This window comes from Eschrichtius robustus, chromosome 2 (assembly GCF_028021215.1).
Source record: "Eschrichtius robustus isolate mEscRob2 chromosome 2, mEscRob2.pri, whole genome shotgun sequence".
NCBI classification, from domain to species: Eukaryota; Metazoa; Chordata; class Mammalia; order Artiodactyla; family Eschrichtiidae; genus Eschrichtius; species Eschrichtius robustus.
The window spans coordinates 38,767,580-38,788,491 of record NC_090825.1 but is presented as its reverse complement, the minus strand read 5'-3'; the positions used below and the strand labels follow the sequence as shown (position 1 = coordinate 38,788,491).

The 20,912-nt window shown below is 37.4% G+C and overlaps 1 non-coding gene across 1 annotated transcript; it reads left to right on the top strand.

Moving 5' to 3' along the window:
- Positions 1 to 1,635: 1,635 nt before the first annotated feature.
- LOC137760335 (U6 spliceosomal RNA) lies at positions 1,636 to 1,742 on the top strand. The gene has a single exon (XR_011073291.1). It is a non-coding gene; the product is annotated as a U6 spliceosomal RNA (small nuclear RNA).
- The last annotated feature ends 19,170 nt before the right edge of the window (positions 1,743 to 20,912 follow it).

Here is a 20,912-nt window from a genome sequence, read left to right as displayed (position 1 = left end):
TTTAGTCATTTGGAAACTGGAATTTGAGAAGATTAGCATAGAAGCAAAAGAAACACCTATGCTTCTATTCCTGACATAACACTCAGGTTTCAGGATAAACTTGCTTAAATTTTGAACAATTACCTGTGCAAAATAATGGTTTGGGGCCTCTTTGTTAAAATATTAAAGGAGGAAGTTGCTCTTTAGCAAGTTGGTATAGTTCATTAATTGAGTGATATCAGTGTCCTGGGAGTATCACCAGAAATTCTGTTAGAGTTTCAAAATCATCAGTTTCTAATAAGAGATAATCTGATATTATCCTTCTGTGGAATTCATAAATCTTGGAATTATTTAGGGCCTTTCAGTTCTTCAACTCAAACTTTTTATCTCTTACAATGATTTCTCTTTACATACATTATACTTGATAAGTGGTTACCTAGATTTTTTTATACACTTTCAATGATAGAAAGCTCTTCATATTTCCAAAGCAACCAATTTCAATCTAGAGAAGCTCTAATAAGTTGTCCTTATTTTGAGTTGAAATATGCCTTCTTTATAGTTCAGTTTCTTGCTATCTTAAGAACAATTCCGTGTTACAATAGGAAGAAACACCATTGGTAACCAAGCCAAAATTAGACATCCTAGAATGCAAGTTTTTATTCCAGCCCTTTCCAGATTTCTCAGCACTTCTGTCTGACAGTCTTGATATGCCCTCTATTAATCTTTTTCCCAGAATATCTTCTTCCTCTAAAACATGGGAAGAGGAAAAGGAGAGAGAGATCAGTGAGGAGAAACATGCTTTCCTTGATTAAAATGTGAATTTAGACTTTGACTTTGGCTCGTCTGGATTCTTTGCTAAAATACAAAATTTTCTAAAATGTCAAAAGTTTTCCTCTAAGCATGGAGAGGAAGATTGGACACTAGATCCACAGTGCAGACACCTATTTCCTCGTGAGCTACAATTCTGAACACCTACTCTAACACTCTGGTGATTTGCAAAAATAAAAAATTTGAGAAAAGGAAAACTTTACCTACATAGTTGTCACTGCCTTCTAACTGGTCTTTCTGTTTCAAATTTTATCCTCTTCCAGGCCTCTCTTTTTTCCTGGAATTAATTTTTGTGTGTGTGTGTGTGTTGGGTCTTCATTTCTGTGCGAGGGCTTTCTCTAGTTGCAGCAAGCGGGGGCCACTCTTCATCGCGGTGCGCGGGCCTCTCACTGTCGTGGCCTCTCTTGTTGCGGAGCACAGGCTCCAGACGTGCAGGCTCAGTAATTGTGGCTCACGGGCCTAGTTGCTCCGCGGCATGTGGGATCTTCCCAGACCAGGGCTCGAACCCGTGTGCCCTACATTGGCAGGCAGATTCTCAACCACTGCGCCGCCAGGGAAGCCCCTAGAATTATTTTTTTTTAAATATGAATTTTTCTTCCCTGTTCCAGTCTCACTGTATGTAAGTGCAAGCTCTTAAAAGGGGCTTACAAAGCCCTTTGGCATCTGACTCCTTCCCGTCTCTTTAACCTCATCTCTTTCAGCCTCCCTCCTCACCTCAGTCTTCAGCAGCACAGAGAAGAATCTTAGACCACTCTGCCTTCATACGGGAGTTGCTACCCCCATTTTAAGTCTGATGAGTTCCTGTTCTCCCCTCAAAAACCAGCTAAAGTTCTCACTTCAGCAGCACATAGACTAAAATCAGAACCACGCGGAGAAGATTAGCATGGCCCCCAGGGAAAGATGGCATGCAAATTTGTGAAGCGTTCCATGTTTTCAAACTGTATGATTCCACTTTTAGGAGGAACATGGAGTAGTCAGATTCATAGGGACAGAAAGTAGAATGGTGGTTAGGCTGGAGGGGGGCTGGGTAGTTATTGTTTAATAGGTAGAGTATCAGTTTTGCAAGATGAAGCATCCTGTGGAGGGATGGTGGTGATGGTAGCATCACAGTGTGAATATACTTAATGCCACTAAACTGTACACTTTATATTGGTTAAGAAGGTAAATTTTATCTTATGTGTATTTTGCCACAATTTTAAAAAAAACAGCTAAAATTCCAGGCTCCTTTTCTCTGCACCCATCCCACTCCCAGGGGGAGTTAGGCATTCATCATTTAACCAGTGGACTGAAATAGCTGCACCTAAGTGATGGTCAAGAACACTAACCTTGAACTCACTGCTGCTTAATACTCATCAAATACATGGTTGAACAACATAAATTTGCAAAGGATTGCCTTTGGGAAATACAGTTCACGTGTTTCTACAGACGCAAAAAAATTCATCCTTGGAGTAAACCACACAAGCAGGTCTCCACACATCTGGACCATATGGTCTATCCTCTTGTAAAACTGCTTTTATGAAACATAATTTGGCATTATGTCATCATTGGCCTATGCTTAGAGCCACTGTAGGAAACAGCCCATGAAATCCATTTAGTATACAGGTGTGTTTAGGGTGGTATACTGTTCTTTTTCTTTTCTTTTTCTTTTTTCTTTTTTCTTTTTTTTTTACTATCTATGAGGAAAAACTCTTTAGTTTTGGCACCAGAAATAAGTATTCTTTGTAGGTAATATGAATAGAGTGATTGATTTTCTCATTTTTGTCTCCTTTCCAGAAAGCCTAGAGGCCAACCAGTGGCTTGTTCTAGCATTTTCTAGACCTTAACTATGCTATTCTGTAGAGCGATTTGCTGTTGACTTCAAATTATCCATTAAAATTTATTTTTTTCTCCAAATCCACTTCATTATTCGTGTTGCCTTTTATCTCATGTTGTTTTGAACTTTAAATCCATTCTTAAATGAGGAATAAATGAACAATTAACTAATAAATTCACCCTCTCCTCTAATTCCTACTGGATATTGCATATATTTTTATTATTGCTTGCATATATTCTATTATTTATTTGTATTTCATGTCTGCCATTTACAGTGGACAATACACTTTTTTTTAAAGGAATTCCTTTATTTTTATTATTTATTTATTTATTTATTTATTTTATGGCTGTGTTGCGTTTTCGTTTCTGTGCGAGGGCTTTCTCTAGTTGCAGCAAAAGGGGGCCACTCCTCATCGCGGTGCGCGGGCCTCTCACTATCGCGGCCTCTCTTGTTGCGGAGCATGGGCTCCAGATGCGCAGGCTCAGTAGTTGACAATACACTCTTTTAATGCATGATACATATCTTAATATTATTATTTCAGCACAATTAGAATGTCTAGCTAATAATATGTGTATAAATAAGTCTACCAGATTGATCTGAAAAGAAATGAGAAATTCAATAACTTTGGAAAAGTGAATGTAATTTATTAATCTTTTTAACACACAACACGTCCTTTTTTTGTAAGCAAATTATAGTTTGGGGGAGTGCTAATAGTAAAAGCTAAAAACTCAGATAAATGGCTGAAAGAATTCCCAGTCTTAAATGAATTCTTGTTTATTTCTTATGACTATTAAGATTCAGCCAAGTATTCAACTCAGTTCTTTCTCTTTTGTCTGTGTGTGTGTGTGTGTGTGTGTGTGTGTGTGTGTGTCTGTGTGGTGTAGCAGACTACAAGTATAGTAAGACTTATAGTTGGGTAAACATCTCTCTCTCTATATATATAGAGAGAGAGACATAACTAATAGCAATATATATTCATGATATGTGTATATACGTATTATATGTATATGTATTACGTACATGTAATACACAAATAATAAATATATATACAATTTTGTTCTGTATAAATATATAGGCATATATACTAGTTTTATATATGCACATAATATAAAGCCATAGGATATATACAAAACATATGTCTCTATATATACAAACATACATAGGTGAATACAAAAACATATGATGGATATGTATATATATGAGATATATATATATAATCACAGTTATTTATGTAGATTCACAGGTATATTTAACCCCCAAACAGGTCTTACTAGTTCTATTTACTGAAATCAAATTCTCTACTCTTTTTCCACGACACAACGTTCTTTCGTTTTCTGACTTTTCGTAGTCCTATTTGTTCCTAATAGTGCTCCTTTCTTGACCTCTATAGTCAATGTGTTCCTGTGATCACTTTTCTGCTTACTCCGCAATCTACCTCTGATCAGTTGTATCCCTGATGATGGTTTTATCTACAAAATTCCAGCATCAGGCACATATCCAACTCACCCTTGGACACGTCCACACAGGCAGCATGATTTCTCCAACTGAACTCATCATTTTCCACCCTTGGCACTCCATGGGATTGCTCCTCCTCTTAAGCCCCTGCTCTTATGGTTGGCATCTCCAGTTTCCTGTCACCCAAACCTGACCACTGGAAGTGACTACTGTCTCATTCTCCTCTCTGACTGTTCTTCTCCACAACCAGCCTATCGCCAGCTCCTTTTCATTTCACCTCCTAAATATATCTCAAATCCCCTCTTCCAAGTCATTCCACCAACCTCATCTCCTGCACAATTTTAGGTGAGAAACAGGATTATTTCAATAACCTCCTAAAATTCATCCTTTTTATTTTGACTGCTGAGATTTAAAAGGCAAATATTACCCTGCATCCTATCTGCTTAAATTCTTTCTTGGCTCTGTACTGCTCACAGATTCATGGTTTCCTATAGTTGCTGCCTGAGGGGTAAACCTCCAACTCTGCGTTAGCCACTTGCGTTTCTTTGCACACAATACAATGCTTCAAGTCTTCAAAACTTTGCTAGCACCATTCTCTTTACCTGGGGATCACTTCTTTCCTTCTTCAACCTTCCAGGTAATAGAAAGAATATAGGTTTTAAGATCAAACAAATCTAGGTTTAGGTTTCCGCTCCACAACTGACGTTCCTGAAACTTAAATGACAGAGAACAAGTCAAAACACTACTGATACTTCTTTGCATGAGAATCACTCCCAAGCCAACCTGTGTAATTAATTTGTAAAAAAAATGTTTTTACTTTAGCAGGAACTTTAAACTCCACTAAGTACCTGCTTATGGCTTTGAACCTTCATTGACTAATCTTTTACAGACAGTAACTGATTTATATTCTGAATGAATTGAAGGACTTGCAAAGTTTGTTAACATCAGCTATTACAGAAAATTCCACATAAATTGTAAAGGATTAGACTTTTCTTTCATATTTTTAATAAACGTGATCAAAATAAACATTCTATCTCAGGTATTAAGTAAGCAAATATTTTTACCCTTTGTCACACAGGCTACAGTGCTGGCTCTCTGTGTGTGAGTGTGTGTGTATTTAGTTGAGTCCAATGGCAGATTTCCAGATTTATATCTTGCTTGTAAATGTTTTCATTAGGGAATAGAAAAAACAGTTTTATTCTTATTGGCAGGTGTATTCCACATATATGTTTATTCTAGAATTTGCAAACTGTGATGCTGTCCTTTCAATCTGAAAATTGCAACCATATGTTTTAAAGGAATTCTGGCACTAGAGTGATCACTTCTAGTGAAATTTAGTAGGTAGAGAAACTGTGTAGATATCACTATGGCAATAAAGGAATTGTTAGCACAGACAATGCTACACAGATATGGAGGACCAGAAGAAGCGGTATAGCACAGTCCAAGAGATGCTCATTCCCCACCTGTTGCAGGGGCCCAGACTCTGAGACTTCTCCACCCATTTCAGTTGGAAAACTTGAACCTCATGAAGAGGAACAGTTCTCTTGAAATCTCCTTTTGAAATTCTTGTCTCCTCTCAGAACCAAGAAGATAATGAGGTAGACCCAGAAGGAGTTCCCATAGGTCAAAAGCAACCTTTGATAACACAGAGGTCATAGTCAACTAAAGTTTGGTGTTAACTCAAAGGGTTTGAACTGCGCGGGTTCACTTATATGCTAATTTTTTTCACTAAGTATGTACTGCAGTACTGCATGATCTGTAGTTGGTTGAATCCAGGGTTGTGGAACCACATACAAGGAGGGCCGACTGTAAAACCTAACTCGGATTTCCGACTGTGCAGAGGGTGGGCACCCCTAACCCCCTTGTTCAGAGGTCAACAATGTAGCAAAAGTCTCTACACAAAGTAAACATATTTTCTGTCACTTTTCACTATACATCGCTAGTGATTTTTACTTTTAATTATTTATTTATTTGTTTTGGTAGGTAGATTTGATTTGTTTGTTTGTTTATCATTGAAGTATAACTGACCTACAACACTGTGTTAGTTCCAGATGCACAACAAAGTGATTCAATAGTTCTATACATTAAAAATGATCACTACAATAAGTGTAGTTGCCATCTGTCACCATACAAAGTCATTACAATGTTACTGACTATATTCCCCACACTGTACATTTCATCCCCATGACCCTTTATTTGTAATTGGAAGTTTGAACCTCTTACTCTCCCTCACCTATTTCATTCATTCCCCCACCTACCTCCCCTCTGTATCTATGAGTCTCTTCCTGTTTTGTTACGTTTGTTCATTTTTTTGCTTTTTAGATTCCACATATAAGTGAAATCACACAGTTTTTATCTTTTTCTGTCTGACTTATTTCACTTCACATAATACCCTCTAGGTCCATCCATGTTGTCAGAATGGCAAGATTTCATTCTTTTTTATGGCTGAGTGATATTTTATTGTATGTATGTGTGTGTGTGTGTGTGTGTGTGTGTGTGTATATATATATATATATATATATATATATATATATATACCACATCTTCCTTGTCCATTCATCTATCAGCAGCCACTTAGGCTGCTTCCATGTCTTGGTTGTTGTAAATAATACTGTAATGAACATAGGGTTTTATATATCTTTCCAATCAGTGTTTTTATTTTCTTCAGATATATACCTGGGAGTGGAATAGCTGCATCATATGATAGTTCTATTTTTAATTTTGGGGGGAACCTCCATACTGTTTTCCCTAGTGACTGCACCAATTTAGGTTCCCACCAACGGTGCAAGAGGGTTTTCTTTTTTTCCACATCCTCCCCAACATTTATTTGTTCTGGTCTTTTTGATCATACCCATTCTGACAGGTGTGAGGTGATATCTCATTGTGGGTTTGATTTGCATTTCCCTGATTAGTGATGTCAAGCCTAGTGATTTTTAAAAGAACTTTTCAACACCTTAGGGATGTATTCAGAAAAAAATGTGTATGCCATTTCACATGTCAAAAAGGGAACATGTTACACTTAGTGTATTATATTATATCTAAAGTTGGAGCAATTACTCCACTTTTACTTGTAAACACTTTTTCTCAAATTCCACAGAAACATTTTACATAGATATCAAATAGTATCTTCTAAGCCACAAAACTAAGTTTACTTTGAGTTCAAGTTACAAAGATTTGAGGTACTCAGTAATTTTTGTTTGAGGGAAAGAAAGGGTAGTAAGAGCAAGTGGGGTGTTTTGGAAAAAGTACAAAATCAAAACATGAAATATAAATTCCTTATGTGACCTTCTCTCACATCTTAACTTCCATGTTCTTTTGGTTTCTTTAAAGAAAAAGGAGGGAGTGAATGAAGAGAGAGAGAGAGAAAGAGGGGTGCAGGAAGAAGAAGAGGAGGATGAGGATGGGGAGGGAAAGAAAGAGAAAAAGAAGAGAGGAGGAGAGAGAGACTGGACTAAAGAAAGAATTGTAGTGGCCTAGGGGCACCTCCAAATAGAAAAAGTTCTTCTGTATTCAGCCTTTCAGGGTTTCGTAAGTTTTTGTTTTGCTTTGCTGACCTCCCCTGGCCACGTGAAAATACACTTTCGAATTCCACCTTCTCCAGCCTCATTTCCCCCAGAATTTCTTGGCTGCAGCTCTGCCTCTGTGTCCTCAAGCGCTTCCTCCAAGAAAACACTGGAGACTCTTAGAGCCAGGCTTTGACCAGCAGCACAGCTGGAACCTGACACCGCGATTTGACTTCCCCTTAAGAGGGCAGGTAAATTACCATTTTTGATGCATAGTGTTTTGCAGGTTGCTTCTTGGGATTCTAATACCTCTGGTAGTCCTTTGGCCCCAAATTATCATAATTCAGCATTGGAGTCGCAGTTGGGTTTTTCTTTTTTTAACATTACAAAGTAGAAAAATGTAAAATTTGATTTAAAAACACTGTCACTCAATATTGCAAATGTTAATTTTTGTCATTTTAAACTCTGATTATAGAGACAGACACACACACAGAGATGCATACACATGCACATATATATATACACTGAATGTTCTATTTTATATAAAACAATATAGTATAAATGAAGGTCCCCTTTGCTGCTTTCCTTAAATCCATTACCCACTCTTTCCCTCCCCTAACCAATGCCAAGATATTGATTAGATTTCTCGAGTCAATCCATGTTCTAATGTTTTTACAAACATATGTATCTCCACCAACAATATATTGTATTGTTTGGTGTGTTTTTAAGCTTTTTTTTTTACATGAAAGCCTTTGTATAATTCAGCAAATTGCCTGATGGTATATACTTTTGTAACTCCCTTGAGATATACAGATTAAGTTACCACTGCTGGTCATGATATGAATATATCACAATTTATTTAACCCATTTTCCTATTGACAGTCATTTATGTTGTCATTGTTTCTCCATTACAAACAATTTTGCAAAGAATGTTCTGGTACACAGGATTAAGAGTATGTTTACTGGCTGGGCCATAGGATATGCACATACTCAGCTTCAATAGATAGTGTCAAGATATTTTCTAAAGTGGCTGTACCAATGCATAACCCATAGGCAGAGTATGCCTATTTCCATTGTTCCATACCCTTATCAGTGCTGGACTTTGTCAGGCTTAACTTTTCGTTTTGCCAACATGATTGCTATGGAATGATATTGCAGTATAGTTTTATTTTATTTATTTATTTATTTTTGGCCGCATTGAATGTTCATTGCTGCACGCGGGTTTTCTCTAGTTGCGGCGAGGGGGGCTACTCTTCATTGCAGTGCGCGTGCTTCTCGTTGCGGTGGCTTCTCTTGTTGTGGAGCACGGGCTCTAGGTGTGCGGGCTTCAGTAGTTGTGGCAGGAGGGCTCAGTAGATGTGGCTCACAGGCTCTAGATCACAGGCTCAGTAGTTGTGGCACATGGGTTTAGTTGCTCTGCGGCATGTGGGATCTTCCCGGACCAGGGCTTGAACCTGCGTCTCCTGCATTGGCAAGCAGATTCTTAACCACTGCGCCACCAGAGAAGTCGCATAGTTTTATTTTTTTTAATTATATTGAAGTATAGTTGATTTTCAATGTTGTGGTAATTTCTTCTGTAGAGCAAAGTGACTCAGTCATATATATATATGTATTATTTTTCATATTCAGTTTAGTTTTAATTTGCAGTTCCCTGATTGTCATTAGTTAGATCCAGTGTCCTTCATTTCTTTTTTGCTCATTCAAATTTTTCTCCCTTAAATTATAGGGTACTGTTCATGACCCTTGCTCATTTTTCTCTTGGGATGCTTTCTTTTTTCCATCCTTCCTCTCTCCCTACCCTCCCTCCCTTCTTCCTTTCTTTCTCCTTTTCCTTCCTTTCCTCCCTCTCTCCATCCCTCTGCCCCTTTCTCCCGCACCCTCCTCTCTTTCTTTCTTTTTAATCATGAGGGATTTGTCATAATAGCCCTTATAAATTCTTCTCTCAGTATGAGACCTGTTTTAAATGTTATTTATAGTTTTATTTGTCATATAGAAGTTCAAATTTTGATATAAGCACATATAATAACCTACTTATTTAGGAGTCATCCTCCTGTGTATTTCTTAAGAAATCCTTTCTTATCCCAAGTTTCAGAACATGTTCTTCCAAATATTTATCTAATATATTTTTAAGATTCTTTTCACATTTTGAAATTTAGTCCATCTGGAATTTATTTTATTTTACAATTTTATGTAAGGATCATATTTACTTCTTCTCATGTAGAGAGCCAGTTTTTCCAGCACTATTTATTGAGTCCATCTTTTCCCCACAAAGTTGTGTTTCTATTGTACTTCTATGGTATAAAAGTTTGTATATATGTTTGAGTCTGTCTCTCAACTCTTTATTTTTTATATAGATCTTCTTATCTATCCCAGCATAAAACTCATTGTTTTAACTAAGTATTTATTTATAACAGGCCTTAATAACTGTATGACAGATCCCCTGTCTTCATTCCTCTTTTTTAGACTTTTCTTGGTTATCTTAGCTGTTTACACTTTAATAGGAATATTAGACTTTGTTTGTTCAGTTTCAGTAAAAACCACATTGAAGTTTTGATTAAAATTGTATTGAACATTTGTAATAATGTTGGGAACTTCATCTATGAAAATAGTTTGTCTTTGTCTATTTATTCAGATCTATTTTATTTCCCTCAGTAACATTTTGCCATTTTTTCAGTACAAGTCTTGGGCCTCTTTTGTTGTATTTATTCCAAGGGACCATACAGGTTTTGTTGCTATTCTGAAGAGAAAGCCCTTTTTATTGCATTTTTCTATTGGATATTGCTTTATATAAGAACATTTTGGGTTCCTTTGATCTATGGTGATCTTGTTTTATTAGCTTATAGATTATTTTAGATATTCTATGGTAGGAAATTATAGTGTCAGCAAGTAATAACAGCTTTGCTTCTTCCTATTCAAATCTTAAATATGTTATTTGTTTATCTTCTCTTCATCTTTGGTTGGAACCCTGTTTTAACGGTGAAGAGCAGCCATTTTGTAGCCATTCCCTTCTTGTTTCTGACTTTAATGGAGATATTTCCAATATTTTGCCAAACTTGGGAGTCAGATGAAGAATTTTTGTTAAATACCTTTTATCTAGTTAAAGAAATACTTCTGTTACTAATTTGATAGTATATTAGTAATATTCTACAAAATCAATGTTGGGTTTTATTAATTGCTTTGTTGGTGTCTAGCAAGAAGGTTTTATGATTTTTCTCCAATTTCTTATGAAAATTTTCAAAGATACAGAAAAGGTGAAAGAATCTGTAGCATCTTCTATCAGTGCTTGCCTGTTTCCCTTTACCAGGCTGGAGCAACTGTACTCAACTTTTGAAATTCTCATAGATCAAGCCCTCACCCAGAAACCTGGGAAAATTTCTCTACTGCTCAGGAGATTGATATTAACTCTGCAATATGAATGAGTACTGAGTAAAATGGTAGTGGGTTTTTATTTTTCTTGTAAAATGGATCTAATACCTATTCACGAGTGTTTTGAGAGGATTAAATAAGACAATGCATATAAAGTTGGTACCATGCCTCTAGCATGAAGTAAAAGTTCAACAAGTAGCAGCCATTTTTTGCTGTTACTGTACTAATGTCCTTCAGAAGCTGCTGCCCACCCTCAAGGTCACCTCACGACTAGATACTGGTTTGGAAAGCAAGTGTGAAACTTAAAATTTAGAATGTACAGAGCAAGATTTTGTATTTACAAACAAGAAAATTATAAGAAGTAGTCAACAAATACAATTCAACTAGGAATGTTCCCTAATGATAAAAGACAAGCATTACTAATAACCCTTTATATTACTACCATCAGGCAGATGGAATATTTAATATAAATGAATTTTCCAAATACCAAAATCCTACTGCTTAAATAACCATTTTTGATGGATATATTTCTCAAATATATTTCAGTTTCCCTCCTTCCTAATCAGTGTACCATATCTAAATCCTTTTTACTTGAATGATACCAAATTATCGGTAATTAGATTAGCCATTGTCTTCGATTTGTAGGTTTGCCCATAGGACTATGTAGGGTTTGGGAACTCTTTCCATTCACAAGATGACTTCTTGTTTTTTAAGACAATCTGTTAAAGCTGTATTGGGAAGTGGGGTGACAATAGAAATGAAATGTGTTGGAAAAATGTCCACTAGAGAGAGCATAATCACATTGCTTAAGATTGAGTATAATTAAATCTGACAAGTGTTCCATCTTGAAAACTGGACAACTCCTGGAATTTCCCAGTATTTCTTCTGGGTGCAATAACTAGGTCCCATTCCCAGAGATTTAGTATCAGTAGCTGTATCTGTAACAAGAAACCTAGGTGTCTGATGTAGATGGTGTGACATTCTAAGCAGCACTCTCCATGCTTTCTGGGAGAGTCACTGAAATGATCCAAGGCTGGCATCCTTCCTGTGATGCCATATTTAGGGAGGGCCTTGTATCTAGGGAGTGTGGCAGAAACAAGGGAGAAAGTGAGACACTGTGGGTAGAACAATAGATAGGGAAACATGTTCTAATCCTGATTCAGCTGGTAACTGATTGGATGACCTTAGGTATATTATTTCACAGATGGGACTTAATGTCTTCATTTGTAAAATAAAGGAATTAAAGAAACTGCTAGAGAGTCCTTAAAACCCCTTTCAAAAAAATTCTAAACAGGCTACCAATGAATTGAGCTTTTACGCATCTTGTAACCAGTAGTAATTAGTAATATGATCAAATTACATTATTTATTCTTCACACAGTGTCCAGAAGTTTTTTGTAACATAGAAATCAGATCCTATTTCTGATTAACCCACAATGACTAACAATCAGTCTAAACTCCTCACCGTGGTCTGCAAGCCACCTGCCTAAGTTCCAGACTCACCTTGTTCCATTCTCCCTGGCCTTCACTTGCTATCCTGATCTTCAACTACAACAGACCTTCCTTTCATGTTCTACTTTTCCACTTTAAGAAGGTGGAATTTGCTGAACTCTTAGAATACCATACTCTCAGACTTCCCCATGGCTCTGTTTCGTTCCAGTCAAGTCTCACCTCAAATGTCAGGTGGTCAAGAGGGCCTTCCTGACCCAGCTGACTACAGTAATGCAACCTGCCCCCTGGCACTCTACCACATTTGTCAGCATTGCTTTCCTTAGGGCACTTATCACTTATCACTTATCACAATATGGCACTGTGCAGTTAGTTATTTACTTCTGCCCCATCAGACTCCCTTGTTCAGAAGTAAACTCCGTGACAAATCACTTTGCCATACACCTGAAACTAACACAATATTATAAATCAACTGTACTCCAATATTAAGAAAAAAAAAAATTAAAAATTAAAAAAGAAGTAAACTCCATGAGAGCAGTAGCTTTGTCCCCTTGGCCCAAAAGACAAGCTGAGTGAAGGGAGCCAAAAAGGCACCAAAACAGTGTTTCGTTTGAAATGTGACACTTTCTAGGTCTCCTTTACCTCAAATCTTTATTTATTTTTAAATAAATAAAATTATTTAACCCTTGATTTCTCAAAATTCTTTTGAGCAAAAACAATAACAATGATTTTGAGGTGGATATGAAATATGGCTACCAAGTATTTCTGTGCTTAAATCTGACCAATGATCAAAAATGCAAAGATGATGTAACAGCTAACTGCTAGTAACTGGAAACATCAGCATCTATTCCTTCAAATGTCTTTCAATAATCAACATTGCCTCATGGTATGTTTTACTAGAATTGTCTTTTCCTGAGGAGAAATGCAGGTCTCAAAAATATCTGTTGTACTCATTTTAATCTGAACTTCCTGAAGTCTAAAGGAAAGTTATCCTTCTAGTGATGAAGTTTGGGTGCTAAGTCTAACACTCGCTCTGGCATCTGGACCTTTCCAACCTCCCACTTGAGGTATGTTTCTCTTTCATCCTCACACTCTTCCTTGCCACCAATTTCTTTGCTGTCACTTAACTTGAAAAACTTTCACTTGACTCTGCTGCCCCCTCTAGATATTACGTATTTCTTTCTTATCTTCCTTTGTCAAAGTGAGTGGTCCGCTTTTGTAGCCTACAGTTACTTTTTAAGTCCTTGCACTCTGGCTTTGACCTCCACACCCTTACAGAACCAGGCTCTAGAAGGGCTGCTGTGACTGATCCTCTTCTGGCCACTCATTATTTTTTCTCAATCCTGATTCTCCACCAAACTCTCTAGCATTCAACATTATCAAACTATAAAACTATATGTTATACAGTTGTCATTTCCTATAATCCTCACAATAAGCTTTTAAAGTTTGTGTTATTAATCCCATTTATTCACTTCTGAAAAGTGTAGTTCAGAGGAATTAAATGACAGCCCAGAAGAAGCAGAACCACATTTGAATTCAGCTTTTTCTACCAGGTCACATTAATTTTCAAAAGCAAAGAAGCATAGCTTCTCTACCAAAGCAAAGAGTAAGGGAGATTTAGTGTGTATATTAGATTCCGATTATTTTATTTTTATAAAGGTAGAAGTCAACCTAAACACACACTGGATATAAGTACTGATGATAATCTTTGTTAACATGTATTAGACATATTAAATTATCTATGCCTAGAAAGAGATTGAAAAAATATATACTAATATATTTTTGAGTGGATAGATTTGGAGAAGGTAGGTCTATGGGTAGCCTTCTTTCAGACCTTCTACGTTTTCTAATTTTTACATCATATTATTTTTAATAAGCACTTTACACTAATAAGGAAATGAGAAAATAAGACTCATTCTTTCATTCAAATATATTATTGAAATTTCACTTAAAAACTAGGTTCTTGACTCTGGGGATACAATGATGAATAAGACACACCTAATCACAGTCTTCATGGAGTTAGTGAAGGATCCAAAGTACTGTGGTACAGCAAGAAGAGAACCAAATCCAGCCTTCATTTATGCAGGAAGGCTTCCTGGAAGAAGTGCTATCTAAATATAGACTTGACAACTTGGGGGAAGTTAACCAGGAAAAAGGAATACCCTAGGCATAGGTAACAAAAATAAGGCCAGGTCATATGGTGTTAAAAGTTTTGTTAAGAACTTGACTATTATTTTGAAGATTGATTTAATTGGTCGTAGGGTTAGGGATGATTAAGGGTCATGATCAGGTTTGATTTTCGAAAGACCACTCAGGTGCACAGAATTGATACTAACCTCAGTTGTACAAAGACTTGTGGAAGTCTTATATACATCAGCATTGGGAGCTAAACTGATTCAACTCTTGAAGCAAGGTCTGTGCATTGTGTGTGTGTATATACATACACATATATATGTAAATACTGGATTATTTTAGTATGCAGCCAGAATGGAGAAACACTTAATTAGAAAGAGTTCTGTGCTGGAATCAACTCATAAACTCAAGAGAGTCAAAGATTAGTGTCACTTCTCAACTCAATATTCACTGGTATCACATTGGTAGCTTAAAATTAGTCGTGCTGTGACTATTTACCACATGGAAATTGGCAGATACTGCAAATCAGGGATTTTATTCTTTCTTCAGAGAAGTGATTGCAAAACATTTACCTGCACACCACTGGTAGAAAATGGAGGAAAGACGAATGTAAAAAACCAGTTGGATCTGATGGTAAAAATTCAGACAAGTGATAGAGAGATTTGTGAAATATTTAGGTTGCAGAAACACAGAATTTGGCGATTGATGGGATATTGGATGAAGGGAATGGAAGAAGTTAAAAATTACTCTCACACTTCTGACTTGGATAACTGGATCCATGGTGTTATCATCACCACGATGGCAAACATGTGAACGAAGTTTGTTTAGCTGGAAATAGAGGGACTAGAAAGAGAAATTTTAGCATATTGTGTCCAAGGTGCCTGGGAGGTATCTACTTGGAAATGTTCACTAGCCAGTTCAGGAAAGAGAGGTTGGGGCTAGAGGTAGTGATCTGAGCCTCATCTTCTTACAAATTATGCTTGAAGCAATGGCAGTATAAGAAATTACCTAGGAAGAATGCACAGAGTAAGAGAAGAAGGTGGCCCAGAAAGCCTTGGAGAACCAATGTTAAGGGCCAATCATAGGAAGAGGAGGCAACAGACGATTAAGAGGGGTGGTTAGAAAGAGAGGAGGGAAGGCAGAATGGCGCAGTGTCACAAAAACCAGGGAAAGAGTAATCCAAGAAGGAAGTGGGAGCTCTATAAATGCTGCTGAGGTGCAAAGTAAGGTAAGGACTAGAGGCCAGATTGCAGTGGGTTAGGAGTTGAAGGAATGATCAATTCCTTCAAGTCTAACTAAATGGAAATAGTACTGTACTGTAATAGGTTTATAATACTTTTCACACAAATATCACTGAAAAAACAAACACGAAAAATAAAGAAAACATTTTTAATCTTACAGTACAGTACCTTGAAACATACAGTGCAACAGCTGGCATACAGGGGCTGGCATCGAGTGAACAGGCAAGAGGAGTTACTGACTGGAGGAGGGAGAGGAGATGGGAGATGGGAGAGCTGAAGGATCGTCAGCAATAGGAGACAGAGGGCAAGCTGCAGTTTCACTCACGCCTGATGTTGATGGCACAGGTTCTGGTTCCTTGCTGTATCACAATTCTGTAAAATTAGCCTCACCTCTTACCTATATTTTAACCTTCCATTTTGATTCAGGGTGCCAACCCCTCAGTTTGAATGCATTCTGGTGAGAGAAGAAAACCATGTTAGAAGAGTAACAAACTCGTCCTTGGGAGCAGATGAGACTAAAAAGTGGCACAAGACTTAATTAAGGCAAGGGGACATGAGGTAGTATAATTAGGGGTAGGGGTGAATGAAGGTATCAAGAAAGTGCTGTCAGGGGAAAGACAATGCCAAAACTGGGAGAAAAAGATGAAATAGGTTTTAAGTTAACTTCATAGTAGATTGGAAATAAATGTATCAACTAACAGCATAATTGTGTTCAAATTCTATGATCTAATCTTGTCTGATTTTTAAAATATAGTAATGTTTATTTTTTTCATCTTTGGATACCTGTTCCTTTCTTCTGTTACTGAAATATCTTAGAGGTTATACACTGTGGCTCTGATATTTCATTTGCAGTTTACTTTATCACTCTAGATGTAAGGGTTTCAGTTTTCTTTTCAGAAAGAATTTAAGGGGGATGATTGCAATATATCTGAGAACTAACAATAATTTTAAAGACTGGACATCTTCTTACAGCCTCATTACGTAGCTTAGCCTTGACTCCATTTGTTCCAAAATATCTGTTCTATATTCACGTCAATACATCATGGACAGGATTGCCTGTAGCACCCTACCTACTTTGTGATTTGAATAAATGTTCCCCTGAGTGCCATCAACGAATAATGTCTATAAAATATAATAAATATAAAATACTTTGTAATTTGGTGAATTATATTGTGCCATGAAGAAAGAGATGCAGGCAAAGTAATGATTCCAGGGACGAGGAATCCAGAAACGCAAGTGCTGGGGAGCACAAACGATACATGTGAAAAATGATCTCAGATCTTAGGTTGAGTCATTTAAATAGCAAAATCCCCATAGTAAAGAAGGACAGCAGATCACTGTGGCTTTATAAAAATTGACGTTGAGTTGACCCAACTTTATTTGCCCTAATTCCAAATTCACAAGCATGGCCAGAAACTATGATGTAGATTGTGGCATACACTCCAGCACAAGCAGGGATGCTCATTTTCTGAAGATAAGATAACTTTGGCCCCACTTGTAAATTAATACGTTCGCACTGTGGTTTTATACGTTAACCTTCTATTATATTGGCTAATATACACTGTTGGTAAGAGCTGGAGTTAAAAAAAGAAGCAGTTGGTTCTAATGAAAAGACTTAAATGGAGAAAAGTGAGCAGAGATTTTGAGCAGAGATTAGGGAAGACAAGAAACAGTGAGGTGCCCCAACTAGCAACCATGTGGAGCCCTCACCAGATCTAGGGCTGAAGGGACCGGGAGAGGAGAGAGCATTGCGGGCCGTAGGGCCACTGGCAGGAGCTGTGCTCATGATGGCACAAGTTATTGCCAGGCCAGGGCGCTGAAGCAGGGAGGAATGGGGAAGAAATGCACCAACCTCAGTTTCCCCTACCCCTCCACTGCCTTGCCAATGCGAAGCCAGCTGGGAAAGGAGGCTGCAGAGATGGGTTACATTAAAAAAAAAAAGTCATTTGGACAGTGACTGAAAGGTGCCTCAGCACTCAAGCAGATTTTTCTGTGGACATAAGTTTTCAACGTACTTGAGTAAATACCAACAAGTGCAATGGCTGAATTGTATGGCAAATCTATAGTGAGAAGCCAGACTATGACCAAAACACTGCTAAGGAAGCTTGGGATCTAATAAGAGAAGATAGATAATCTGAGGAAGTGTCCTTGAACCATAAGCCGTGTGGCTGACAAGGTCTTGGTGCTCGGGCCGGGTGTGAGGCATGAGCCTCTGAGGTGGGAGAGCCGAGTTCAGGACATTGGACCACCAGAGACCTCCTGGCCCCATGTAATATCAATCGGTGAGAGCTTTCCCAGAGATCTCTGTCTCAACACTAAGACCCAGCTCCACTCAATGACCAGCAAGCTCCAGTGCTGGACACCCCATGCCAGACAACTAGCAAGACAGTAACATGACCCCACCTATTAGCAGAGAGGCTGCCAAAAATCGTACTAAGTTCACAGACACCCCAAAACACACCAATGGACATGGTCCTGCCCACCAGAAAGACAAGATCCAGCCTCATCCACCAAAACACAGGCACCAGTCCCCTCCACCAGGAAGCCTACACAACCAACTGAACCAACCTTACCCACTGGGGGCAGACACCAAAAACAACCGGAACTACGAACCTGCAGCCTGCAAAAAGGAGACCCCAAACACAGTAAGTTAAGCAAAATGAGAAGACAGAGAAACACACAGCAGATGAAGGAGCAAGGCAAAAACCCACCAGACCAAATAAATGAAGGGGAAATACACAGTCTACCTGAAAAAGAATTCAGAGTAATGATAGTAAAGGTGATCCAAAGTCTTGGAAACAGAATGGAAACGTTTAACAAGGACCTAGAAGAACTAAACAGCAAACAAACAATGATGAACAACACAATAAATGAAATTTAAAATTCTCTACATGGAATCAGTACAAGAATAACTGAGGCAGAAGAACAGATAAGTGACTGGGAAGATAAAATAGTGGAAATAACTACTGCAGAGAAGAATAAAGAGAAAAGAATGAAAAGAATTGAGGACAGGCTCAGAGACTTCTGGGACAACATTAAAGGCACCAACATTCAAATTACAGGGGTCCCAGAAGAAGAAGAGAAAAAGAAAGGGACTGCGAAAATATTTGAAGAGATTATAGTTGAAAACTTCCTTAATATGGGAAAGGAAATAGTCAATCAAGTCCAGGAAGCGCAGAGAGTCCCATACAGGATAAATCCAAGGAGAAACATGCCAAGACACATATTAATCAAACTATCAAAACTTAAATACAAAGAAAAAATATTAAAAGCAGCAAGGGAAAAACAACAAATAACATACAAGGGAATCCCCATAAGGTTAACAGCTGACCTTTCAGCAGAAACTCTGCAAGCCAGAAGGGAGAAGCAGGACATGTTTAAAGTGATGAAAGAGAAAAATCTACAACCAAGATTACTCAGCAAGGATCTCATTCAGATTTGACAGAGAAATTAAAACCTTTACAGTCAACCAAAAGCTAAGAGAATTCAGCACCACTAAACCAGCTTTACAACAAATGCTAAAGGAACTTCTCTAGGCAGGAAACACAAGAGAAGGAATAGACCTACAATAACAAACCCAAAACAATTAAGAAAATGGTAATAGCAACATACACATCGATAATTACCTTAAATATAAATGGATTGAATGCTCCAACCAAAAGACATAGACTGGCTAAACGGATACAAAAACAAGACCCATATATATGCTGTCTACAAGAGACCCACTTGAGACATAGGCACACATACAGATTGAAAGTGAGGGGATGGAAAAAGATATTCCATGCAAATGGAAATCAAAAGAAAGCTGGAGTAGCAATTCTCATATCAGACAAAATAGACTTTAAAATGAAGACTATTACAAGAGACAAAGAAGTGCACTACATAATGATCAAGGGCCCAACCCAAGAAGAATATATAACAATTGTAAATATTTATGAACCCAAAAGAGGAGCACCTCAATACATAAGGCAAATGCTAACAGCCATAAAAGGGGAAATCAACACAATAACACTAGAGGACTTTAACACCCCACTTTCACCAATGAACAGATCAACCAAAATGAAAATAAACAAGGAAACACAAGCTTTAAATGATACATTAAACAAGATGGACTTAATTGACATTTATAGGACATCCCATCCCAAAACAACAGAATACACTTTCTTCGCAAGTGCTCATGGAACATTCCCCAGGATAGATCATATCTTGGGTCACAAATCAAGCCTTGGTAAATTTAAGAAAATTGAAACCATATCAAGTACCTTTTCTGACCACAATGCTATGAGACTAGATATCAATTACAGGAGAAAAACTGTAAAAAAGAAAAACACATGGAGCCTAAACAATACGCTACTAAATAAGCAAGAGATCACTGAAGAAATCAAAGAGGAAATCAAAAATATCCAGAAACAAGTGACAATGAAAACACAATCACCCAAAACCTATGGGATGCAGCAAAAGCAGTTCTAAGAGGGAAGTTTATAGCAGTATCATCCTACCTCAAGAAACAAGAAACATCCCAAATAAACAACCTAACCTTACACCTAAAGCAATTAGAGAAAGAACAAAAAACCCCCAAAGTTAGCAGAAGGAAAGAAAGCATGAAGATCAGATCAGAAATAAATGAAAAAGAAACAAAGGAAATGATAGCAAAGATCAATAAAACTAAAAGCTGGCTTTTTGAGAAGGTAAACATAATTGATAAACCATTAGCCAGACTCATCAAGAAAAAAAGGGAGAAGACTCAAATCAGTAGAACTAGAAATGAAAAAGAAGTAACAACTGACACTGCAGAAATACAAAGGATCATGAGAGATTACTACAAGCAACTATATGCCAATAAAATGGACAACTGGGAAGAAATGGACAAATTCTTAGAAAAGCACAACCTTCCGAGACTGAACCTTAAAGAAATATAAACAGACCAATCACAAGCACTGAAATTGAAACTGTGATTTAAAATCTTCCAACAAACAAAAGCCCAGGACCAGATGGCTTCATAGGCAAATTCTATCAAACATTTAGAGAAGAGCTAACACCTATCCTTCTCAAACTCTTCCAAAATATAGCAGAGGGAGGAACACTCCCAAAATCATTCTATGAGGTCACCATCACCCTGATAAGAAAACCAGACAAAGATGTTACA